General features: G+C 33.3%; 1 long non-coding RNA gene across 1 annotated transcript; it reads right to left on the bottom strand.

Moving 5' to 3' along the window:
* Positions 1-10,240: 10,240 nt before the first annotated feature.
* LOC123683498 lies at positions 10,241-14,272 on the bottom strand. Its single transcript, XR_006747989.1, has 2 exons — positions 13,457-14,272; positions 10,241-13,403 (listed from the first exon to the last, which is right to left on the bottom strand). It is a non-coding gene; the product is annotated as an uncharacterized LOC123683498 (long non-coding RNA).
* Positions 14,273-14,432: the final 160 nt, after the last annotated feature.

Genomic DNA, 14,432 nt, shown 5'->3' with positions numbered 1-14,432 from the left:
CCTTTTTTAGGTCCAAATGGCAAGACTGAGTAGAATACTTGGGGTATCTTAAAGGTACAAACACTTCTAGAAGTGTTTATGAAGGGGAAGAAGTTTTAAATGCTGGTCACATAATAAAAATGTTACATGTTATTTGCATGACTAACTTTAGTTGAAAGGTTTTTTTTACTTATCCGAATTGATCATTTCACATTACCCTTCAATTATACAGTCCCAACAAAATATTACAAAGGCTAATGTATTGAATATTTTTAGGAATACTACAGAAAGTCCATTTTTATTTATTTATTAAGAGATAACTCAATTCACATAAAATGTTTCTAAAAATAAATTTAAATAACTAGGTTACTTAAAACTACTCATATCGATACCTATTTATCGAATTAAATTATTGCTTGACTAATGAATCATCAAAAAATAATGAGAATTCAATTGAGAATATTTCACTTATGAAATGTATTCATTTTGAAAATATATTCGGCAAATTATATGACTATTTTAAAATAATTAAAATGTGATAGAGAAGTATCATCAGTGTGCCCTGAAAAAAAAAATAGAATTTCAGAATACATGTCCAAATATTTCTGAGGAATTTTTCCAATATTATGTAAAGGTAGGTACCTTAGATTTGAAGACAATGTATCTTTGGCACAATTCATGTGAAATGCCAAATAAAACAGAAAATGTCACATATGAAAGATCACATTTCAATTTTGTTAAAACTAAAACAATACACTGCGTGATTGTTAAACGATCTGATCTTTGATCACTGTAAATAGATTGTACTGCTTCTACTATTGTATCTTATAGTTTCATATTATTGAGACCAGTAAAACTGTTCAGAGCACTATCTGTTGTTATCAGATCACACAAAGAAGATACTTCAGGAGTATTCACTTGCACTTCGAAATCCTTGAAAGTTTTTGGCCCATTATAATCAGGCTGACCCTGAAGAAGCTGTAATAGACCTTGTGTAGCTTCGATTACATCTTGGAAGTAGATTGAAGAGCAGGTTAGATTTATTCACAAGAGCATTCTTCAGCAATAAGTTTTTCTTTGTTGATATTTCTTTGATTCAATCTTTCAGATCTACTACTAGAACATTCAGGTTCTTCCTTTGTGGTAGTGGATCTAACAGAAAGATTTCTGGAAGGCACAGCAGTCTTTTTCGAACATTCTTTCTGTGTAGAACTGCAATCTGTAAACGATTATTATTATTATTATTATTATCCCCATAAATATAATCTAAAATTTCATGTGCTATCAGTGCTTACCTCGATAAAAATAATCATCATCGATAAAATGCAGGGAACATACTTTAATATTTCTTGTCACTGGTTAATCGATTTTGAATTTCAGTTGCCAAGCTTTTTGTCGATCCATCAGCACTTTACTCCCCAATTTCCCTTCCATCCAAACACGATATTTATTACCAGTTTGAGGGAAAGCATGGAACTTGATATTTGAAGTTTTTTTCCTAGGAAGAACACTGAGGAACTGAACAATAGCGATTCGAACGACTCATAACTATTGAAATGATTCAAAAAATATATAAATATTTGTTGAATATCACACAAAAACAAAGCAGAATGCTAGAACCTCAGAGGAATGACTACCTCTGAGGCAAACCATGTCAACATTTCTAGTTACTCTGATTGTCACCAGGTAGTGTAGCGCTTATCTTGATTCGCCTATAGCATCCGAGAGCGGACGGATATTTTAGTCACGTGACCACAGATTTTACAGAAAATCAAGATTTATCTGAAATAAACGAACGGTACAGAGCATCCTGAGCTTCAGCTGTTATGTCAGTTCTTTGATATACGCATGTGGCGCCCTTCGTGGCTAAATGAAATGAAATAATTAGTAAAACATAATCAATATTCATAATATACACTTTTACTGTCTTGTTTTGAGTTGATTTTGTTTTCAATATTGAAAAATACGGAAAAATTCTGAAGGTATGGACTTTAATATTATCAATTATTTACTGCAAGAAATTCACCAATTCATTGCTATGTAGTTGGTAGCCACAATTCATATTACAATAAGAAAAAGTAGCTCGAGAAAGAAGGAAAGATATGGTGATATGGATTATTAGTGTGAGAAGAGTTTGATAAGAATATTTGAGAAATGTCTCTCATCTAAAACTTATTGTAGTGCTGATCATATTTTGAGAGAAATGGCAACCTGATATTTCCGTAAAATATGCAGTGCTCATTTTGTGTGAAACGTGAGAAGAAATGATCATGAGAGAACTTCATTTAACCCAAAGATTTGTAGAGGTTAGTTTAAATTATGTTACGTTTATCTAATCTCATTCTACTTGTTTCAGAAGTATAAAAAAACGGATACCTAATTCCTCTACAAAAATGAAAAGATATAAAAGAACAATGGTCTGATCTAGTAGAAAGTATATTTCCAAGGAGGAATCACTTCTAAAATCTCCATTCGTTTTATGAAGACAAAAATGTTTCAATGGAAGTTTGAGAATGAAAAAAGGAATTTTCATGTCAAATTGATCCAAGTGATTTGGAAGATGATATCTTTTTATTTTCATCAGTAATTTAATGGACTATGGTGCCAAGGGAATGTGTGATGGGATAACTTACTGCCATAGGATAAATAAATGATAGGTATGTAAAATCAATGCAGTATTTGATAATAATAATAATTTATTTGCACACAAGATATTCATAAAAACATACACCATCAAAAGTTTACATGGCTTGTCAATCGAAAAATCTTAAACTATAAATGAGTAGTATTAATAGTCATTGTAATGAAAACATAAATATGTTTGTAGTTACAAATTATCAAATAATATTTATAAAAATGATTCATAAATAAATCACTCAACCTGTATATTGTATGATCCAATAGCAAATCCTTTACTCTCTTACTAATAACAACTGGACTCAAATTTTTCAATAATCTGGAAGTTATAACATGTATAGCTTCAGACATGTATGATTCGGAACTTTTCTTATTCTGGATGTTCTTATTACAGCATAATTAAGGCTTGGAAAAATATCTTTTTAATTGAAAAATTTAAACTACTTAGATATCTCGTATTCAACACCATTAACTATACTTTCTTTTCAACAAGATTTTTCGAAAAACACGTGAGTTACATCCACCACTTTCAGTCATCGACTACAGTCTGGAAAAACACGTAACGGCTGTCAACCGTTCCTTTACCTCCCTTGACCATCAGATGGACTAATTGTCCTCTATAGGAGTTTGTCTATAGGCCGCTAGAAGGACTCATCGTCCTTCATACGCTAGTTCGTCTATTCATCTAGCTGCCGTTAGATGGACTAATCGATTTGATTTGTTGTAGGCATCTTTAAAAAAGAGTTACACAGGGTGAACTCTAACACCCCCTCCCATGTCGACAAGGTAAAAGAGAGAAAATTTATTAAAATCATTTTTTTTTCTTTTTTTTCAATCCGAATTTTCGCTTCAGAATACTATTTCGCGGCAAATCGAGTTGGATCTTCATTTGAAAAGACAAAAATCTTATAAGTTTCAGCTATAATAAAGTACAGTTTCATTTTGTTCTTAATAATTAATATTAATTCTAGAAACATAGTTTCAGATCTTTCCGACGAATCAAACAAATGGTAGCTTTCTAGAAACAGAGTTTCAGATCGCTTCGAATAATCAATCAAGTAGTAGCTTTCTCGAAACAGAGTTTCAGATAGCTCGAATAGTCAATCAAGTAGGAGCTTTCTCGAAACACAGTTTCAGATAGCTCGTATAGTCAATCAAGTAGTAGCTTTCTCGAAACAGAGTTTCAGATAGCTTCGAATAGTCAGTCAAGTAGTAGCTTTCTCGAAACAGAGTTTCAGATAGCTCGAATAGTCAATCAAGTAGTAGCTTTCTCGAAACAGAGTTTCAGATAGCTTCGAATAATCAATCAAGTGGTATCTTTCGAGTTATATTTTCAGATCTTTCCGACGAATCAAACAAATGGTAGCTTTCTAGAAACAGAGTTTCAGATCGCTTCGAATAATCAATCAAGTAGTAGCTTTCTCGAAACAGAGTTTCAGATAGCTCGAATAGTCAATCAAGTAGTAGCTTTCTCGAAACAGAGTTTCAGATAGCTCGAATAGTCAATCAAGTAGTAGCTTTCTCGAAACACAGTTTCAGATAGCTCGAATAGTCAATCAAGTAGTAGCTTTCTCAAAGCAGTGTTTCAGATAGCTCGAATAGTCAATCAAGTAGTAGCTTTCTCAAAACAGAGTTTCAGATAGCTTCGAATAATCAATCAATTAGTAGCTTTCTAGAAACAGAGTTTCAGATCGCTTCGAATAATCAATCAAGTTAAAATATTGTATGCTCGTTGTAGACATTACAAATACAAATACAAATACAAATACAAGTAGCTTTCTAGAAACAGAGTTTCAGATCGCTTCGAATAATCAATCAAGTAGCTTTCTCGAAACAGAGTTTCAGATAGCTCGATTAGTCAATCAAGTAGTAGCTTTCTCGAAATAGAGTTTCAGATAGCTTCGAATAATCAATCGAGTAGTAGCTTTCTCGAAACAGAGTTTCAGATAGCTCGAATAGTCAATCAAGTAGTAGCTTTCTCGAAACACAGTTTCAGATAGCTCGAATAGTCAATCAAGTAGTAGCTTTCTCGAAACACAGTTTCAGATAGCTCGAATAGTCAATCAAGTAGTAGCTTTCTCGAAACAGAGTTTCAGATAGCTCGAATAGTCAATCAAGTGGTAGCTTTCTCGAAACAGCGTTTCAGATAGCTTCGAATAATCAATCAAGTAGTAGCTTTCTAGAAACAGAGTTTCAGATCGCTTCGAATAATCAATCAAGTAGCTTTCTCGAAACAGAGTTTCAGATAGCTCGAATAGTCAATCAAGTAGTAGCTTTCTCGAAACAGAGTTTCAGATAGCTTCGAATAATCAATCAAGTAGTAGCTTTCTAGAAACAGAGTTTCAGATCGCTTCGAATAATCAATCAAGTAGCTTTCTCGAAACAGAGTTTCAGATAGCTCGAATAGTCAATCAAGTAGTAGCTTTCTCGTAACAGAGTTTCAGATAGCTCGAATAGTCAATCAAGTAGTAGCTTTCTCGAAACAGAGTTTCAGATAGCTCTAATAGTCAATCAAGTAGTAGCTTTCTCGAAACACAGTTTCAGGTCGCTTCGAATACACAAACAAGTGGTATATTTCTCTGAAAAGACAACTTATAATTATTATTATTCCTACAACAACAACAAGTACTTTATTGATAATAATAATCAATAGGCCATCGACCGAGGTCCTTCATATAATCGATGGGTTAAGAATAACACAGCGGAACTGTTTTAACTATGTAATATAATCAATGAAACTAATATTGAACACAAGTATAACTGATAATGAATAACAATATATGTACTTACACCAAGAGGTCTGCTTTTAATAATAATGCTCTACATCGAGCTCACAAAAAAGGTTAAAAATATGATCATAGAAATATGACATTACACGGTAGAATTGTTCTTCTTTTTACACCCTACCTCAATTCTACAATTCATGAAACACGATCATTATATGAATACATTCACAATACAATATACAAAAAACATTTACAAAACATTATTCAACACACATGTCTTTTCTGAATTTGGTGAATTTAACAACATTCAAGGCTTTTGTTAGGACATCGGCTGTCTGATGTTCCGTTGGAACATATTTCAATAAAAACTTGCCTTTACTCACTAAATTTTTAACAAAATGAAACTTCACATCTATGTGTTTTGTTCTCTTAGTTTCAAGAGTATTACTAATATGTATACAGGATTGATTATCCTCCATAATTGTAATAGGAAAACTTATTTTGTTCGTAATTTCCTCTAAGAGCTGTCCTAAAAATAAGCACTCACACATACACATAGAAAGTGCGATATACTCGGCTTCGGTGGTGGAAATTGCCACCATTGGTTGTTTCTTTGAACACCAATACAAAATATTCTGGTTCATTTTTATTAAAAAACCTGACACACTTTTCCTGTCATTAATATCTGAAGCAAAATCTGAATCGGCATAAGCTACAATTTTGCTTTCAGCCTCATCATTCTTCCTATATACTAAACCTAACTCTTGAGTACCATTCAGATACCGTAGTACATTTTTCAAATATTTATAATGGATCGAATTAAAACAACTTTGAAATCGGCCAAAATAAGCCACTGAAAAACAAATATCCGGCCTTGTACCCAACATCAGATACATTAAACTGCCTACCAATTCTCTATATTTTATATCCATACTCGAATCACTGACATTATTTTCCTTTTTTAAATACAAATTCGGCTGGATTGGTATCGGAGCAATTTTTGAATTATCCATCTGAAAATTCTTTAATATCTTTTGACGAAGTGTCTTTTGACTTAGCTTAATTCTATTTCTTCCCGTTTCTATTTCTATACCGAGAAAAACGAATTTATTATTATTCTCAGAAATCTTTAAATCAAAACATTTCATCAGATTTTCCTTCAGATATTTCAAGTCACTTTCATTACGAGAAACAACTAACATGTCATCAACCCAAATTAAAATATATGAATATTCATTGAAATATAAACATGGATCAGTTTCTGATCTTTTGAATTTCAAGTCAGATAATTTTTCATTTAAAAATTCATTAAAACATTTTGGACTTTGCTTCAATCCATACAGTGCCTTCATCAATTTACACACTTTATTATCTGGCACTTTCAAACCACAAGGAGGTTTCATGTATACAGCATCATGTAGAGGACTAGATAAAAATGCTGATTTCACATCAAGTTGCAAAAACTTCATATTGTATTCAATTGCCAATGATAAAATTGTTCTCAAAGTAAACATACGAGCTACTGGTGAATAAAAATTCTCATCTCCTAATGCAGGTTGTTGGAAACCTCTAGCCACTAAACGAGCCTTTTTAACATCACAGTTATTGATATTTTTGACAGTGAATACCCACCTTGAATCAATTACTTTTATGTTGGGTGGTTTTTCCACCAATTCCCACGTTTTGTTAACCACCATTGATTTCAATTCGGCATCTATTGCAGATTTCCATTCTTCACTTACGATTGCTTCCTCATATGATTGGGGTACCTCAGATGGGATGTTTCCTGCGGATAGTGCCATCATCATCTCAAAGTCATTGAAATGAGCAGGAAGTTCCCGATTTCGTCTGCTTCTTCTCACTTCCGGTTGACAGTTCTGTTGACCCTCGGATAATTGCTGGATCTTTGGCCTCGTAGCTTCGAATGTTGACTCAAGTTCTTCCTCACTTAATTGTTCTGTTTCATCATCGTCCACTTCATTACTCAGATTGGAACCTGTAACACACTTAACAAAATTCACTGATTCATCAAAAGTCACTGAACGAGACATCACAACTTTGCACTTTTCTTCGTCCCATAGTCTATATCCATTATTGCAATAACCAACTAATTTCAACTTCTTCGAATGTGGCGACAGCTTTCCTTCTCTATCTTCAGGAGGTATCAGGGCATGGGCGGTACATCCAAATATATGAATCTTCTTCAGATCGTCTTTATACCCATACCATCGTTCAGATGGTGTCATGTTATCTGGGAGTACTGAAGTTGGTATTCGATTAATAAGGTACGTAGCAGTTAAAACAGCTTCACCCCACATCTGCTTATGGAAACTTGAATCGAAAATCATACATCTTGCCTTATCCATCACTGTACGATTGAAGCGTTCGGCAACCCCGTTTTGGTGAGGGTTACGGGGAACTGTATACACAAGTTCAATACCTTTCTCCGAGCAAAACTTTCGTATACTAGCAGAAACATATTCTCCACCATTATCGCATCGAAGTTTTGATATTCTTGTGTTGAACATACTCTCAGTCAAAGCAACATATTTCTTCAAACACGACTCTACCTCATTTTTCCTCTTCATCAAATATATAATAGAAAAATGACTAAAATGGTCTATAAAAGATACAAAATATTCATATCCGTCATGTGTCGGAGGACTTATCTTTCCACAGACATCGGACGAAACACACTCCAATAATCTTTTTGGCTTTCTCTCCTCGGGTACACATTTCATAGATTTTTTATTTGATTGCTTTCCCTTCAGGCATACCTCGCACACACTATTAACGGGGAATTTGAATGAATGTCCCATTCTTCTATGCCATAGGTCATCTGAATTTTTTGTTAAGTTAGCTTCATAGGTTTGTCGAATTTGTAGTTTTAAAATGAATAGGTTTCCAGCACGTTTACCTTGTAGAATTATCTCTCCATTTTTCCACACGTTTACTACCTTCTCCTGGAACTCAACTTTCATTCCTGCCTCTACCATTTTTCGAACTGAAAGTAGGTTATAAAATAGTTTGTCACACACCAATACATCACATAATGTAATCGGCACATTATTTTCGGTAATAAGGGACAAGTCACCTGCAGTTGTTGCCTTTACAGTTTCTCCTTCCTTTGCAACGCTTATCGAATGAGAAACCTTCTTTACATTTTTGCAGAAGTCTCCAAAATCAGCTTTTATTAAGTGATTTGATGCACCTGAATCTATTACCATAATAATTTCGTTTTCTGTTTCTACATTTCCAGCGAAAACATAATCATAACCTTGTTCTGTGACATCTGATTGACATTCAACAGCCTTATTATCTGACATAAAGGCTATGTCCCGATTATAATCAGAACTTGAACTTGAGGCCATATAAGCGTTTGATCTATTATTATTACGCTGACGACACTCAGAACGTTTATGTCCCACAGCTTTGCATAACCAGCACTTAACAGCATTCTCTCTCTGTTGGTTATTTGAATTCCTATTGTTTTCATACCTTTGCTTCGGTTTGGCTCCGTTATTGAACGCATTCTTGTTTCTGTTCTGAAACTTTCTGTTCGTGTAAAATGCATTACCACTGAGTTCACTTTTCACAGTTGATTTCATCATCCTTTCTTCAAGATCAAGATCAAGATTTAATTCAAAAAGCCTCGAATGCAGAAGAGGTTTGCATGCCATCAAATTCCTTCATGGTCTTCTGGGTGGTAGAATTGACTGCGTTGAATTGCTGAGTAAGCTAGATTTTTTCGTACCTCGCCCGAATGCTAGAACTAGATATTTTTTTTACATAAGTACACCAAGAACTAATTTGCTGTTGCAGTCACCACTGAGATTTGCTTGTTCCGTTGTTAACTCTCTAGCGGATAGATGTGATCTGCATTCTCAATCTCTGGTTCATATATGTGATTTGTATTTGAATGAAAACATCTGAAGTTGAGCGGAACACGCATGACATTATATTGTATTCGATTTCCATTTATTTATTGTATTTTGTTTTTATTTTCCGGGGCCTGAAGACTGTATTTTGGGGTGTGTATGGGTTGTTTATCTCTTAATTTTCATGATTTTATTGGATTATGTTCATGATATAGCATTAATAATTTTTTTTTTTTTCTTGTTAAATTAGTATTGATTGTTGTTTTTGATTTCCTGTAATTGGGTATACCTGTTGGAAATAAAGGCTTATTATTATTATTATTATTATTATTATTCTTCGGAAAGCAGCTTTCCTTTGACAAAATCTTCAGAGACAATTTCTGGATTTGATGTTAAGAGGATATCAATGGATGTAATCACCGACTGATACTCATCTGGCATTGAGGCAAGGAGTTGGGATACATACTCTTCATTGTCGACAGATCCTCCCACATTCCTCAGTTCAGAAACAACTTTATCAAATTCGATAATATAACTATTCAAAGAACTGTTTCCATCGAATGTCATATTTCTCAAACGTTTCTGTAAAACTATTCGTGAAGTTAAACTTTTCCTTACATAGGTGGCCTGTAATGTTTCCATCATATCCTTGGCTGTTGTTTTGCATTTGATTAATTCCAGTACAGAGTCATCTATACACTGTACAATAATGTCACGTGCCTTGGCATCATCCTTATCGAATGCATTAATTTTGCTTTCATCAATTGGACGTTCTTTCTTCAACATTATTAAAACTCCATTCCTCTCAAGTACTCTTTCTACACGGTATCTCCAATTCTCGAAATTGCTACCATCAAATGGACGAATGTTGGATATTGTTGAACACGCCATTTCAATTCTTCAATTTACACCAGATTACTTTCACACGTTCAAGACAATTAAAATTTCACTATTCAGACTACACTACACAACTCTGGGCCCATAACCTATAATCGTTGGGTTAAGAATAACACAGCAGAACTGTTTTAACTATGTAATATAATCAATGAAACTAATATTGAACACAAGTATAACTGATAATGAATAACAATATATGTACTTACACCAAGAGGTCTGCTTTTAATAATAATGCTCTACATCGAGCTCACAAAAAAGGTTAAAAATATGATCATAGAAATATGACATTACACGGTAGAATTGTTCTTCTTTTTACACTTCAGCCATGTACAATTAAAAGAAAATAGAAAATATATATACATAAATACTATGAGTTCTATGAATAACATTATTGTAAAAGTAAAATAGGTAAGAATAGGTAGTAGGACTTCATATGTTGAGGCATCTTAAGCTTTCGATAATGGTTGATGTTGGAAATGTTCTTGTACTGTGGTGTGTTTGTTCACTTAGAAATAAGTTGTTTATTTCTTCAGTTTCAGACAGTCTTTTGGAGAATCTTTGGTTAAGATGTATTATTCGATCCTTAATTGGTTGAATCTCGGTTTTCTGATACAGCAGCTCGTTTGGCGGGTTGTGAAGCCTATTCAGTGGATGTCTCAAACGTGTTACAGTTATTATTCCTATTTATCAATAAACTCACCTACTTACTCATAAGTTTGAGCCCTAATAAAAAACAGTTTCATATTGCATCCAATAATATCTAAAATAGTTATGTCAACATTACTGATTTGAGGTCAGAGAATAAAGATTATTATTATATAAGGGTAATTTTGGGCAATGAAATACATCAACATAAACAGTGCTTTAATGAAGTAAGTAAATTGCTCTTGTTAAAAGGGGTTTTGTTGTACAAATAAGTTGCGCATTGAGTAGCTAGGCCCCAAAAAGATAGTGAAAATCCTGAACTTACAAGTAAAGCTCGAATGCGTTCTTCTAAAGTGCGATTCAATCTTTCAATTGTACCATTATGTTCTGAGTATATGGTTCAGCTGTTTGTAATTCAATACTGTACTTATCAAGTATTAATGTAGTCACATTGCCTGTGAATTCTATTCCATTGTGACATCTTATAAGTTTAAATGAATATTTCTCAGAAAACATTGATTTTAAAGTTCTTTAACTTTGCTCTAAACACTCAGGTACTTGTATTTTGGATTTTAATACAAAAGTTTGCAAAAAGCAAGTATAATTATCAAGAAAGGTTAGAATATATTTATTCTTGTTAACAAATGTGGCTGGTGTGATTAGACCAATTAAATCTGTGTGAATTATTTCACATGATCTATTTGACCCATTTCTGGCTTTGTTTATCGTTTTCCTAGTTAATTTCGATAGAGAGCATGTGGAGGATTTTTCCATTGCTTTTTTTTTTTTTTTTGTAAATAAATTCCGTCATACCTGTTGACACATTCCGTAATTTATTCAAGTACGTAGAGGAAATGTGAGCACACCTTTTATGCCACAATTCCCCCTCCGATTCTTTCTGTTCGAGTCACTACACTATCATACATTATAAATCCTACTCATACTCACTTTCTTTACATTTTTTTTTTTTGTGTCCAAACCTATAGCCTATAGCAGAGTTTCCCTGGATAGGGACATACATTTTGAGTGTGTAAGTAGGTACCACACTTCTCACCTTGGTTTTTTTTCCAGTTCTATAGGTATCCATTTTTCTATTTCTTATTTGGAGTATAAATCAGTCATGCTTATTCTTTTCTTGAAATCAATATTTCTTTTTTGGTTCTGATTTTCATTATGCTCCATTTCCTTCATTGGGGTTGTGTGTTTACTTCTCTTCCATGTTTAACTTTCTTCATTCTCATTTTTTCCTTTTTCGGATGCGAGTATTGAAGTTTCTCAGGTGTTCTGGCAAGCTTCTCATCATATTATAAAAAATAGGATATAGTTTTCCAGATTCATATCAATTCTCAATTTTAATTTTACCAAGAACCTAGCAATCAATAGATCTTCAAATACTGTTCCCAGTTTTCTGTATTCTTCGATACTGTTTTGAAATTCTGTCACGAATTTTATAGGACAGTCATAATCACGAAAATGCAACTTATTATAGTTTTCTTCGATAACAATAAATTCTTGAAGTTTTTGACCAGAAAACATTTCTAGGATCTGCTTATATTTACTATTAGCAGATTTTACTTTTCAACAAACTTTTTGCAATCCCCTTAGATAGTGTTGATATTAAATATTGCATTGCTTGAGCATCATGAAGAACTCTATTACCAAAAGGCATATTGTGAGACAAACTTCCATATTCTTCAGTTAGGAAATCTAGTAGATTCAATGAACGAAGTCCCAGTTAAAGTCTAACCCTCCATTGGCAAGAGTTTCATTTACTTGCTGTTTTATTAACGTAGCAAAATCTGTTTTATTCACTGCCTCTTCTTGGTGTGGAGATGTAATCATCCAATCAAGGTCTTCAATTTGAGCTTCTGTATTGATGGGAACGTCATATTCTTGGTTGTTGTCCATTTTGTTATATGGGATTTATTTCAATTATTTCACAATGATATCGACAAAAATACTGTTGTCAAAAATTAAGAGTTATTCGCTCTGCTACCAACTTAGATATCTCGTATTCAACACCATTAACTATACTTTCTTTTTAACGAGATTTTTCGAAAAACACGTGAGTTACATCCACCACTTTCAGTCATCGACTACAGTCTGGAAAAACACGTAACGGCCGTCAACCGTTCCTTTACCTCCCTTGACCACCAGATGGACTAATTGTCCTCTATAGGAGTTTGTCTATAGGCCGCTAGAAGGACTCATCGTCCTTCATACGCTAGTTCGTCTATTCACCGCTAGATGGACCAATTGTCCTCTATAATCTAGTTCATCTAGCTGCCGCTAGATGGACTAATCGATTTGATTTGTTGTAGGCATGTTTAAAAAAGAGTTACACAGGGTGAACTCTAACAAAACTTTCATGCTACACAATGTGTAAAGCATATTTTTAAAATAAATCATTTCAAGTTTTAAGAATTAGCTATTGTGAATTCTTCATCAAATGGCTCACTAACAGTTTTGAACGTCTTATCACCAGATGAGAACACTATAGAGTCCCAATTTTTCAAATTAATAATTGTCATACTTAATCAGACTCTAGCATAATGTTTATTCATTCTTTCAAATTAGCCGGCTTTTCCTCTTCTCAAATATTGGCAATGGTGCTCAGTATTTTCAGCAGAAATAATTTGGCCTGAAATTATAAACAATTATAAAAATAATCTCTATAACTTACTAGAAACTTACCAATGAATAGACATTTGACTTCCAATAATTTCACTGACTCCCCATTCTTGAAAATAACACCATTCAGAAAAGCAACAAGCCTCAGGTCCAACTGACAAACTTCAAGTCCTTTTCCTGAATATGATATTTTTTTCTCTGAAACTTTCGTATGATAATAAACTATTAGCTGACACAAATATAGATATAGTACCTTGAATAAACTGATCTGGCTTTATATTCCCAATTGATTCCATGCTGGGTATATTTATTGCCGAACAGGACATTTATAAAATACTTCTGGGACACTGATGTCCCAGTCGATACCCTTGAATGAGTAAATTTCTTCTGCTTCATCCATTACATAATTTCGATATAATAAGGTGGAAAATTCACTGAAGTCTGTCTCATTTATTTAGAAGTAATGAAACCAGTCCACTTCATATATTGTAAACATGGTCAGCTTTTTTAAAAGCTTGGCCTTTTTCTTCATATCCCTAGCTTGAATGTCCATCGCTCTTCTGAATAAACTGAACATGCACAACGCTTTATATAATTACACGAAAAAATTATCTGTCCCCAAAGTCTTACTAATGATATTGTCCAAAGTCACCACCAGATATCTCATTCCAAAAATATATACACTGCCTATTCATTTGTTATCTGCATTCCATACCCATAATTTTATTTAAAATCCAATTATAGAAGTATAACAAGTTAGGTATTGAAATTTTTCAATACAAACTACGACGAAATGTTAATTTTTATAAATAAACAACCATCAAAGACAGATAAAATTCAATAATCCATAGACAAAGGTAAACTCTGTGGATAAAATCGTTTTGCTAGGTCGAAAACGTCCGACAAATCAATAGCTCTCAAGAGAGCTATTGATTTGTGTTCAAATAAGATCTTTACAACTCTGTATTTCGGTATGTACTATTTTTACATGTTTTGTGATTGCCATGTTTTTTGACTGTTTTCTATTGCTATTGTAGAG

The sequence above is a fragment of the Harmonia axyridis genome, chromosome 6, assembly GCF_914767665.1.
Source record: "Harmonia axyridis chromosome 6, icHarAxyr1.1, whole genome shotgun sequence".
Lineage (NCBI taxonomy): Eukaryota > Metazoa > Arthropoda > Insecta > Coleoptera > Coccinellidae > Harmonia > Harmonia axyridis.
The sequence above is the reverse complement of the archived record's forward strand: the minus strand, read 5'-3'. Positions and strand labels throughout refer to the sequence as shown.